This window comes from Staurois parvus, unplaced genomic scaffold, assembly GCF_062004578.1.
Source record: "Staurois parvus isolate SC_StPar_1 unplaced genomic scaffold, SC_StPar_1.0 ptg000485l, whole genome shotgun sequence".
Lineage (NCBI taxonomy): Eukaryota > Metazoa > Chordata > Amphibia > Anura > Ranidae > Staurois > Staurois parvus.
This window is the reverse complement of record NW_028318281.1, coordinates 546,335-559,545: the sequence shown is the minus strand read 5'-3', so window position 1 is coordinate 559,545 and position 13,211 is coordinate 546,335.

The window sequence follows — 13,211 nt, the reverse complement described above, 5'->3', positions numbered from 1 at the left end:
CAAAATTTTGCAGACGCCATTTTTTTGTTTTCTGTTATTTTGAAAGTGTAAATGATGGAAATAAAATCTAACTTTTGTTGACATATTATAAGAATGTCTAATCTGTAATTTGATGCCTTTTGGAGATTTCTCCATCTTTCCTTGGCTTCTTTATGCACATTAATACAAATTTTTAGCTGAGGTGCCCAAACTTTCGATCCCCACTGTATATACTCTGTGTAGCTGATCCTACATACAGTTTGCACAGTACTGACAGCGGGTGCATGAATCAAAAATTAAATAGCTCATTTGGGCCAAGCTGGCCAAAACAAACTATTTCAAAGTGAAATAAAAACCTGGAGTTAGGCTTTAACATGGGTCTCCAAGCAGTCTTCCAATTCGCATGTATGCGTCTTTACTTACCACTTCTAGGTCAGCAGTTCCTTTTCCCAATGGGATTCAGTGTACCTGCCAGAAATAGCAGAACAGTAACGCTACCCTGCAAGTTTTTATTTCCTTATGGTTACTTGCAGGTCAATTACTTTCATCAAAATACTTGACCATTCTAAACCTGGAGACATACAATGAAATGTAACTTGATAACCATCTAAAGCAGAACTCCAGTTTTAGAGAGAAAATGAAAAATAAAAGGCCCATGATGCCCAGGCTCTGGCACCAGCACTGTCCCCCCTCCCCTGTAGACTCCCTACTTGTCAAACCAAAATTCAGTGAGCCCAGACTGCCATGGAAACACCCCCCTGGGCTGCATCCTCATGCCGGTTTCGGATCATGGGAGAAAGATGCAAAAGACAGCAGCCACATCAACCAACGAGCCTATTCTCTGCAGCATTCAGGACCACCAGCCACCAGAAATGAGCAGGAGATGGAAGAGGGAACGGACTGGTCAGAAGACAGATAGATAAAGGTGTGGATCCTATTATAAAATGATAAAACAAAAAAAGGTAGCGCTAACAAATTAAATGTTCAAATTAATTAGTGGTAAAATTAAACAGTGAAAATGATATTGTGACAAAAAATAGTCTTTGAAAATGTATTTTTCTCTTTTTCCATCAACAGTGAACAGTGTCCATCACCACAAAAACAGATTTGTGCAAATCCACCACCAACAGAAATGAATAAACTCACCAGAGCAAATTGCCAGTTAAATTATGAACCAGCAATGGCACTTTTTTGCTCTGGGAGCAATACTCTGCAGGCAGACTCAGCGGTGACCAGCTTTTCAAAATATTCCTCTCTCAGTTGTAGATGTAATATTCTATAGGTCAGGGAGACCCAAATATCCAGACAATTTATCTTCCTTGTGAGCAATACTCTGCAGATCTGTAACTCAGCAGTGAGAACTTCCAAAACGAATTCCAAGAACTTCGTTCACAGGCTCAGAAAAGAAAGAAAAACAAAACAAACGATCGTGTGATACCGTACGACACGTTTATTCGTAAAAACTCATCATAATCCACTCACATGGGACAGTGTCATGGCCGACACTAGCAACAAACACATTTCGTTAAAATCACAGAAAGCTGAGACACCAGCCTCTTACGGAACGTAGTGACGTTAGTCCGAAGCTCCACCCTACGCGTTTCGTCTTTCGAAGTCTTCACGGAGCGGGAGGATGAATGTCACTACATACACAACACAGCAATTTATACCCGCTTACCAGCGCGTGAACGCATTTTCGGATCAATACTTAAAAAATTATTATTTAACGAAAACCATAAATACATAACCTACATAAAACAACGAAAGTAACCTCGTAGTTGGGAATCATAATATCACCCCAAAAAACAAGTGGTGTACCATACACTCTATCTTCCCAACTATGACGAAATGCATAGGGTGGAGCTTCAGACTAACATCACTACGTTCTGTAAGAGGCTGGCGTCTCGGCTTTCTATGATTTTAACTAAATGTGTTTGTTGCTAGTGTCGGCCATGACACTGTCCCATGTGAGTGGATTATGATGAGTTTTTACGAATAAACGTGTTGTACGGTATCACACTATCGTTTGTTTTTCTTTCTTTTCTGAGCCTGTGCACGAAGTTCTTGGAATTCGTTTTGGAAGTTCTCGCTGCTGAGTTACAGATCTGCAGAGTGTTTCTCCCAAGGAAGATAAATTAAGTGTCAGGATATTTGGGTCTCCCTGACCTGTAGAATATTACATCTACAAGCTGAGAAAGGAATATTTTGAAAAGCTGGTCACCGCTGAGTCTGCCTGCAGAGTATTACTCCCAGAGCAAAAAAATGCAATTGCTGGTTTATAATTTAACTGGCAATTTGCTCTGGTGAGTTTATTCATTTCCGTTGGTGGTGGATTTGCACAAATCTGTTTTTGTGGTGATGGACACTGTTCACTGTTGATGGAAAAAGAGAAAAAGAAAATTTCAAAGACTATTTTTTGTCACAATATAATTTTTCACTGTTTAATTTTACCACTAATTTGAACATTTAATTTGTTAGCGCTACCTTTTTTTGTTTTATGATTGTAACCTTTATTTTAAAGGTAAGGTTTAGCAGCTTACAGTGGGGATCGAAAGTTTGGGCACCCCAGCTAAAAATTTGTATTAATGTGCATAAAGAAGCCAAGGAAAGATGGAAAAATCTCCAAAAGGCATCAAATTACAGATTAGACATTCTTATAATATGTCAACAAAAGTTAGATTTTATTTCCATCATTTACACTTTCAAAATAACAGAAAACAAAAAAATGGCGTCTGCAAAAGTTTGGGCACCCTGCAGAATTTATAGCATGCACTGCCCCCTTTGCCAAGCTGAGACCTGCCAGTGTCATGGATTGTTCCAATCATCGTCTGGGAAGACCAGGTGATGTCAGTCTCAAAGGTTTTAAATGCCCAGACTCATCTGACCTTGCCCCAACAATCAGCACCATGGGTTCTTCTAAGCAGTTGTCTAGAAAACTGAAACTGAAAATAGTTGACGCTCACAAAGCTGGAGAAGGCAATAAGAAGAAAGCAAAGCGTTTTCAGATGTCAATTTCCTCTGTTCGGAATGTAATTAAGAAATGGCAGTCATCAGGAACAGTGGAAGTTAAAGCAAGATCTGGAAGACCAAGAAAAATATCAGACAGAACAGCTCGCAGGATTGTGAGAAAAACAATTCAAAACCCACGTTTGACTGCATGATCCCTCCAGAAAGATCTGGCAGACACTGGAGTTGTGGTACACTATTCCACTATAAAGAGATACTTGTACAAATATGGTCTTCATGGAAGAGTCATCAGAAGAAAACCTCTTCTACGTCCTCACCACAAAAATCATCGTTTGAACTTTGCAAATGAACATATAGACAAGCCTGATGCATTTTGGAAACAAGTTCTGTGGACCGATGAGGTTAAAATTGAACTTTTTGGCCGGAATGAGCAAAGGTACGTTTGGAGAAGAAGGGGCACAGAATTTAATGAAAAGGACCTCTGTCCAACTGTTAAGCATGGGGTTGGATCAATCATGCTTTGGGGTTGTGTTGCAGCCAGTGGCACAGGGAACATCTCCCGAGTAGAAGGAAAAATGGATTCAATAAAATTTCAGCAAATTTTGGATGGTAACTTGATGCCATCTGTGAAAAAGCTGAAGTTAAAGAGAGGATGGCTTCTACAAATGGATAATGATCCTAAACACACCTCGAAATCCACGGGGGATTACATCAAGAGGCGTAAACTGAAGGTTTTGCCATGGCCTTCACAATCTCCTGACCTCAACATAATTGAAAATCTATGGATAGACCTTAAAAGAGCAGTGCGTGACAGACAGCCCAGAAATCTCAAAGAACTGGAAGACTTTTGTAAGGAAGAATGGGCAAAGATACCTCAAACAAGAATTGAAAGACTCTTGGCTGGCTACAAACAGCGTTTACAAGCCGTGATACTTGGCAAAGGGGGCAGTACAAGATATTAACTCTGCAGGGTGCCCAAACTTTTGCAGACGCCATTTTTTTGTTTTCTGTTATTTTGAAAGTGTAAATGATGGAAATAAAATCTAACTTTTGTTGACATATTATAAGAATGTCTAATCTGTAATTTGATGCCTTTTGGAGATTTTTCCATCTTTCCTTGGCTTCTTTATGCACATTAATACAAATTTTTAGCTGGGGTGCCCAAACTTTCGATTCCCACTGTATGTTAATTGATTATATGAGAACACTTTTTTGGCGCTATTTCCACTTATAATTTTTTTCACTATTATAAAATGAGTAAATGTTTTTTTGGTTGTGGGAAGGTGGATAGAGCACCGGACGTGGTTGTGAATTAATATGTATCTACCCAACGTTATTTATTTCAGTTTTGGAAAGGGTAGGGAAATGTAAAATATCTGTCAGTTTTTTTTGGGGGGGTCCCCACCTTGGCAAGATCTCTCCAAAGTGAGGGGAAATCCCCCTCCTAGACGATTGTCACAAGAACAACTGTCCCCTATGGAGGATTTCCCTGAATCTCCTCTTCTAGTGAGAACCATAAAAGTTAGGATACACTACCATTTTCTGTCCCAATTACAATGGTCACCAGGACAAATGGAGAGGGCAAATCTCCAAAGCGGGGACATAGCACTGAAAACCTCTGAATACATAGCCAGCACACCATGGGTTGTACCTCAATCCTTTTTCATACTCAAAATTTTGTACTTATGGCTATGCCCAAGATTGAAGTGCAAAAAAATCATGATTTCACTGTTTCAGGGACATGTAGGATCCCTTTCTCAAGGTGACAGCCTCCATTGGGAACATAAAAACACTTCTTTGAATTAATGATGGTCACCAAAAATCAGATCCATAATCAATCCATTCCTCATCATATCTTTCACACCTTGTACGAGGGTGCCCGGCTTACTGTGATGCCAAATAATATAAGTGGAAAACATTTTGAGGACACAGAGGACCCTTTCCAAGGTGTCACCTTCACGTCCCTAAGATGTTGATGGCATTGTGCTTTTTTTTTTTTTTTGAGCTTTTGTACCTGTGACCTTAGTAATATATTGAGGTTTGATCTATGGTGTGCCGCTTATTTTTCCACACAAATTGTATTACACTCACCAGCCACTTTATTAGGGACACCTTGCTAGAGCCAAGAAAATCTCCCCCACACCACTATACCACCACCACCAGCCTGAACCATTGATACAAGGCAGGATGGATCCATGCTTTCATGTTTTGTATGCCAAATTCAGACTCTACCATCTGAATGTTGCATCTGAACCAGTCTGCCCATTCTTCTCTGACATCAACAAGGCATTTTTGTCTACACAACTGTCGCTCTCCGGATATTTTCTCATTATCTGTAAACCCTACAGATGGCTGTGCGTGACAATCCCAGTAGATCAGCAGTTTTTTAAATACTCAGACCAGCCCGTCTGGCACCAACAACCATGCCACATTCAAAGTCACTTAAATCCCTTTTCTTCCCTATTCTGATGCTCGGTTTGAATTGCAGCAAGTCGTCTTCACCACGTCTAGATGCCTAAATGCATTCAGTTGCTGCCATGTGATTGGCTGATTAGCAATTTGTGTTACCAAGCAATTGAACAGGTGGACCTAATAAAGTGGCCTGTGAGTGTATGCCCTTATAGCAAGACGGGCATCTTCCTGCAAGGCAAGAAGGGTATGTTGCAGGATGTATTTTTTATTGAACAATAAAAACCTGACAGGCATTTTACTCATTCCTAATCTAAAAAAATAGAGACACTTTGCAGGGAGTGTCCAACACACCCCTTATCAAAGGAGCCATGGAGAGAACCTTACTTCCAATAGGCACCCCTTGATAGAGGAGCCATGGAGAGAACCTTACTTCCAATAGGCACCCCTTGATAGAGGAGCCATGGAGGGGTCCCTACTTGAAATAGACACCCCTTGTTACAGGAGCCATGGAGAGTTCCCTACATGCAATAGGCACCCCTTGATAGAGGAGCCATGGAAGGTCCCTACTTGCAATAGACACCTCTTGTTACAGGAGCCATGGAGGGATCCCTACTTCCAATAGACACCCCTTGTTGTAGGAGCAGTGGAGAGATCCCTACTTCTAATAGACACCTCTTGATAGAGGAACCATTAGGGAGATCCCTATTTCCTATAGACATCGCTTGATAGAGGAGTCATGGAGAGATCCCTACTTCCAATATTCACCCCTTCATAGAGGAGCCATGGAGAAATCACTGCTTCCAATAGGCACCCCTTGATTGAGGAGCCATGGAGAGATTTGTACTTCTAATAGATACCCCTTGTTAGAGGAGCCATGGGGAGATCCCTTCTTCCAAGAGACACTCCTTGGTAGAGAAGCCATGGAGAGATCACTACTTCCAACAGACGCCACACCATGGGCAGATCCCTACTTCCAATAATCACCCTTTGGTAGAGGAGCCATAGGGTTCCAACAGAAACCACTTGATAGGGATGTGGCCTCCTTGCAGCTGACTTTTTCCCCATTACTGACTTCCATGCCTTGTTCTGCGCTGTCTGTGTAGAGGCGGCCATCTTGGTAGAGTCAGAATTTTAATTCCTCATGTAGCACCTCCCCCCAGCGACTGCTGATCTGACGAATGGTAGGGGGAAATTGAAGAAAAAATAAACACAGATTCAATGCATGTAATCGACGCAGGAAGATCCTTGGACTGCTGGGCTTCAGGTACAGCTTCCCCTTCAGCAAGGAGAACAGTGAGCAATGCTGTAGTGACCTCACCAAGTCTAACTCCAAATCTGAGTTTTGTGACATCACCAAATATAATTCCAGTAGAGTGACTTTGCCTAGGGCTAGACTAAGATGGAGTCATCACTGCAAGCAGGAAGAAGCATTTCTGCAGTCCAATATTCAGACTGCAAACTGTAACTTTGTAGCAAGTCACAAGAAGCTGCAGCAGGGGGCTGATCTGTGTGAGATATTTGTGAACACAGGCCAGTACCAGGGGCGGAGTGACCATTTGGAAACTCTGGCACTGCCCGAGGGCCCGGGGTCAGTAGGGGGCCCCATGAGATGCTCCTGGTACCTTTTCCATAGGCTTTTTTGAGTTTGGGCAAGGACACAGAGGCCCCATGATCCCCTATTGCCCAGGGGCCCCATGAGTTGTCAGTCCGCCCCTGGCCAGTACTGAACCAGGATTCACATGCTTGTGTCGGCATCTCAGTCCAGGATGTAGAAGGTGCCCCAAGATGATGCCAGAACAAAGATGGCTCCATTCTTCTGGAGAGGAGAGCAGATGAAGGTATTGTCAAGGGGAGTACTGTGATCTCTGTGAGAGGTAATCATGTACTGAACATAATCTATGTGACAAAAGGTCCACTTTAAATGCACTGCTCTGTTTGCACAAATACACCCAAATATTTCCTCCCTGGCCATCTGCTGCGGACAATCCAGAAGTGTTATGTACATGCACCCTGGTAGCCAGCCCGACCTTCACTCCCACTAATCTGTTTTTGTTCTTGAGCTGCGAATTAGGAAGCAAACACTTCAATGTGTTATTCAGACTTACAATGAGCTCAGCCTATAAGAAACCATAAGGGATGGCGGCTGGCCAGGACCTTCCCGTAACACTGAATGGATGTTTACCTAATAAAGAGAACCTGTCACCCATCGGAGTCCTTTTACAGTTGAAGTTTAATCCGTGTATATTTCCCCCTCCCTTACTTCTTCCCTTATGAACACATTGATAACGTTTTGTTTTTTTTGCAAACAAAACCTTTCCACTTTCATTACCTACCTTATTTTAGATCCAGAGATGTCATCACTGGGTCTCTGTGTTGCTCTATGCAATGTAGTCAAATCATGGCTGGTGGAAGGAGCTGGCAGAGGGCTGTACATAGCTTCCTGAAGCCATCGCAGCCTCAGTACTCCTCACAGGTGCCCTTAGTCCTGATGCAAGCAGTGGGAGGAGGTATGCAAATATCAGATTGCCTTAATGGGTGGATGAGTGGGTGTTCCTGGGCAGGCTGTATGTGCTGAGACGCCATGACTGAAAGAACTGAAATCCAATGAATGAAAGGGGCGGGGCCTGGGATGTTCAGGCTGGGGAGGAAAGACTGCATGATGCTGGATGTCCTCCAGCCAGGAAATGATAGTATCTATCTATACTCCAAAGACATTCTGGTAGGTGAATTGGCTCCTGTCTAAATTGGCCCTTGTATGTGTGTGTATGAATGTGAGTTAGGGACAGGCCCAGACTGGCCATAGGGCACACCAGGCATTTGCCCGGTGGGCCGGGGCTGCCTGCATAGGAGGGGTGGGCGGGCGGCACAAAGAGGACTATGCATTTCTTGGTTCTGCTCGGCCGCCCCTGCTATCCATCTCCTGCATACCGTGGCCTCCTGCATGCTCCTCCCATGGCCACCCCCCCCTCATCTCCTGCACCACTGCAGGGGATCTGTCAGCATATTCTGTCCCCAGTGCTGACAGTTCCCCGCCCACCACAGATGGGGGAGGGGAGAGAGAAAGCTGCCCCTCCTCCTCCCACCCTCTCCGCCTGTGTCTGCCCCACCCACACTCCCCTCCAGGCTTGTGTCTTCTTTCTTTCCTTCTTTCTTTCTCTCTCCCTCCTGTTTCTCTAAATTTTTTCTCTTTCTTTCTCTCCTTTATTTCTGTCGTATACTTCTATCTTTCTTTCTCTCTGTCTCTTGTTTTTCTTTCTTTCTTTCTTTCTTTCTTTTTCTTTCTTTCTTTCTTTCTTTCTTTCTTTCTTTCTTTCTTTCTTTCTTTCTTTCTTTCTTTCTTTCTTTCTTTCCTTCTTTCCTTCTTTCCTTCTTTCTTTCCTTCTTTCTTTCTTCCTTTCTTTCTTTCCCTCCTTCCTAACTTCTTTCTTTTCTTTCTTTCTTTCTTTCTTTCTTTCTTTCTTTCTTTCTTTCTTTCTTTCTTTCCCTCCTTCCTAACTTCTTTCTTTTCTTTTCTTTCTTTCTTTCTTTCTTTCTTTCCCTCCTTCCTAACTTCTTTCTTTCTTTTTTTCTTTCTTTTTTTCTTTCTTTCTTTCTTTCTTTCTTTCCCTCCTTCCTAACTTCTTTCTTTCTTTCTTTCTTTCTTTCTTTCTTTCTTTCTTTCTTTCCTTCTTTCCTTCTTTCTTTCTTTCTTTCCTTCTTTCTTTCTTTCCTTCTTTCTTTCCCTCCTTCCTAACTTCTTTATTTTCTTTCTTTCTCTTTCTTTCTTTCTTTCTTTCTTTCTTTCTTTCTTTCTTTCTTTCTTTCTTTCTTTCTTTCTTTCTTTCTTTCCTTCTTTCTTTCTTTCCCTCCTTCCTAACTTCTTTATTTTCTTTCTTTCTCTTTCTTTCTTTCTTTCTCTTTCTTTCTTTCTTTCTTTCTTTCTTTCTTTCTTTCTTTCTTTCTTTCTTTCTTTCCCTCCTTCCTAACTTCTTTCTTTTCTTTCTTTCTTTCTTTCTTTCTTTCTTTCTTTCTTTCTTTCTTTCTTTCTTTCTTTCTTTCTTTCTTTCTTTCTTTCTCTCTCTCTCTTTTCTTTCTTTCTTTCTTTCTTTCTTTCTTTCTTTCTTTCTTTCTTTCTCTCTCTCTCTCTTTTCTTTCTTTCTTTCTTTCTTTCTTTCCTTCTGACACTAATGGCGGAACTACCAGGGTCACAAAGGTCACTCCTGCGACCGGGCCCTGGCGTTCCACCACCGGGCTCCAAGGAAAGGGCACCCAGGCTTTGGGCTGCTCAGTACAAAATGCCTGGGCCTATTTTTTGTCCCAGTCCGGGCCTGGTTAGGGACCTTAGATTGTACGCCCCTTGAGGGACTGATGTGAATGTACAATATATATGTAAAGCGCTGCATAAATTGACGGCGCTATATAAGTACCTGTAATAAATATAGTCAGACATTCATCAATATTTCATAAAAAAACTGGGCTTTATATAAACGGCAAGGTCTAATTTACACTTGGCAGTTGGGCCATGTTTCTAACACCCCCCCCCCTCCCAAGCTGCTAAAGGTAGTCATGTGGGGGAAAAATGATCCACCATCCCTTTCAGTGGGCATCCTGTGTGTGATCTATTCATGTTAATGGGGCCACGCTACGACCATCTTACAACTGCGTGGTTGCAATTCAGTGGCATGAGCTATTAGAGGCTAAAACAGGTGGTGAGGGGGGGTGACATAAAGGTGGTGAGGGGGGATGCCCTCTACAAAGTGATCCACTGCATAATGCTCTTTAGAGGGTTAACACAAGTTTAAATGAGCCCTAAAAGTCCTGTGTGACTACATCACCATCTAGTGGTCAATTTAATAATAGTCCTCCAATGTTGCCCAGTGGGGATTAATTTGCTCTGTTTTTTCTTTAATTTGACAATTGATTTATTTCAGGTACTTATATATCGCCGTCAATTTATGCCGCACTTTACATATATATTGTACATTCACATCAGTCCCTAACCCTCAAGGGGTGTACAATCTAAGGTCCCTAACTCACATTCATACACACACATACTAGGGACAATTTAGACAGGAGCCAATTCACCTACCAGCATGTCTTTGGAGTGTGGGAGGAAACTGGAGTACCTGGAGGAAGCCCACGCAGGCATAGGGAGAACATGCAAACTCCAGGCAGGTGGTGCCATGGTTGGGATTCGAACCAACGACCCGAGTACTGCCAGACGGAAGTGCTAACCACTTAGCCACAGTGCTGCCCACATCAGACTCCTATTTGTTCATCCAGGTTTGTTAGCAGCCCCCCCTGAAATTGTTGTCTGTGGACAGGTCCCAGGTTTTCAGATCTGACCGGTCATCTTCTATACACCCTCCTGTTGTGTCTGAATTGTTTTCTTGTTGCTTCATTCTCTTCGGGCTTTTAAAGCTGAACTCCAGGACAAGTAAATAGTGTATGGATACATCCCTCATCTGTATTCTTCCAGAATCTTGGCGTGCTTTAGGTATTTCTTCCAGATCTGGGCAGTCATCCAGTGGGAGACTTTAACTTCCTGTAATAAAGACCGCTCACTGCTGTTCTCTCTCCTTGTGCAGGGTGACTGGTCTTGTCTCCGCCCCCTCCTGTAGATCTCCACATCTCTGCTCTCTGCACAGGCCATGTACAGTCCAGTGATGTCACATCCACTTTGACAAGGTAACATCTGGATTTGCAATGGCACAAAGTAGATTCATATCCACTGCGGAATATATTTAAATTGAAGTTGTGTTTTGCCTGGAGTTCAGTTTTAGGTTAATTGCCCGGTCACGTCGGTGAGATTTGCAAATTGAAATCGCATCTAATGATTGTGAATGTCGGTGTCTTAACATTTGCGATTTGCTGCATTTCTAAAGTAGTTCTTGCGTGACTTTTTCAGCAGTTTTGTTGGGATTTCAAATACGTAGAATATAATGGAAATCGCACTGCAAATCGCAAGAAATCCTTGAAAATCTTTACAATAAAGTCTTCAGAAATCACGCTGAAATTGCACACAAATTGCGCAATTTTAAATCGCAGCGGTGTGACCGGTGACTAAAATTCATTAACCCCCCGGTTCACATCTGTGCGGGTGGTGCCGCTGCGGATCCGCACAAAAATCCGTGCAGCTGCACCACCTGCACAGAAGAATGCGGACCTGCGGCTGGGTGCCATTAGTTCTAATGGCACGCCGCCCGCACTGGAAATTGTACTGGGAACCTTGGCTGCGTTTTCCAAAGAAGTGCAGGGACTTCTTCCCTGCGTGTCCCGGGGCACGGGAGTCCATTCAAATGAATGGACTCGCAAAACGCGGACCGCCGGAACGCAGAGATGTTAACCTAGCCTAATTGACAATCAGTGCTTGAATGGGAAATTGATTTTTTCAAGCAGCTGAAGACACAAGATACAATAGAAGATACAGGATCCCCTGAGACTCCATCACATACAGAGTGCTGAAACGCAGCCGCCCATCCTGGAGTCGCTGGAAAAACATCTTACAGGGAAACCTGCATACAGGCTGTCATTGCTGATGTCCTTCTGAAAATACACGTGGCCTCCGAATCATCCTGATAGTCACCGGTCACACCCAGGGGCGGACTGACCGTTTGGGATCTTGGGCAGTGCCCGAGGGCTCGGGGTCAGTAGGGGGCCCCATGAGATGCCCCTGGTACCTTTCATAGGCTTTTTTGGGTGTGGTTTGAGTGTGGACGAGGACACAGGGGCCCCATGATCCCCTATTGCCCAGGGCCCCATGAGTTGTCAGTCTGCCCCTGGTCACACTGCTGCGATTTGAAATCGACCGATTTGTGTGCAATTTCAGCACGATGTCTGAAAACTTTATTGTTACTTGTGAAGATTTTCAACGATTTCTTGCGATTTTCAGTGCTATTTCCATTCTATTCTATGTATGTGAAATCGCAACAAAACTGCAGAAAAGGTCATGCAAGAACTACTTTAGAAATTGCGCTGCAGCAAATCGCACGTGTTAAGACGCTGACATTTACATTCATTAGATGCGATTTCAATATGCAAATCGCACCTGAACTTGCACAGGTGTTACTGGGCACGTAGTCACCGGGCACACCGCTACGGTTTAAAAACACGCAATTTGTGTGCAATTTCTGAAGACTTTATTGCTACTTGTGAAGATTTTCAAGGATTTCTTGCGATTTTCAGTGCTATTTCCATTCAAATTTATGTATGTGAAATCGCAACAAAACTGCAGAAAAAGTCATGCAAGAACTACTTTAGAAATCGCACCGCAGCAAATTGTACGTGTTAAGACACTGACCTTCATATTCATTAGATGCGATTTCAGGTGTCATTTCAATTTGCAAATCGCACCTGAAATTACATCAGTGTGACCGGCCACTTAGAGAAAAACTCCAGACAATAAATAGCATAAGGATAATAGCGCGCTGAAAGATTAATTGCTTCCCCGCCACTGTATAGTAGAAACACTGCTACACGGCGGTACGGGTGCGCAAAATCACGTACATGTGTGTGATTTTGCATTTCCGGGTAGGAGGCGCGTACCCTACCCACGCCGCCGTTCGCAGCTTCGGATGTCAATCAGCGGGTCCCGGCCGGTGATTACCCGCTGGCGCCCGGTGATTGCCGACAATCATCGGTGGAGAGGAACACTGTTTCGTTTACATAGTCTTCCTCCCTGTCAGCTCAGGCACACTGCACAGTACAGCCATCCAGATCAGTGTGCTTACACAGTGTGCACCCCCCCCAACGCCCCCTAGTAAAACACTCCCAGCACACAGTTAACCCTTTGATCACACCAGATGTTAACCCCTTCCTGCCCAGTGCCATTAGTACAGTGCCAGTGCTGTTTTTTAGCATTGATCACTGTATTG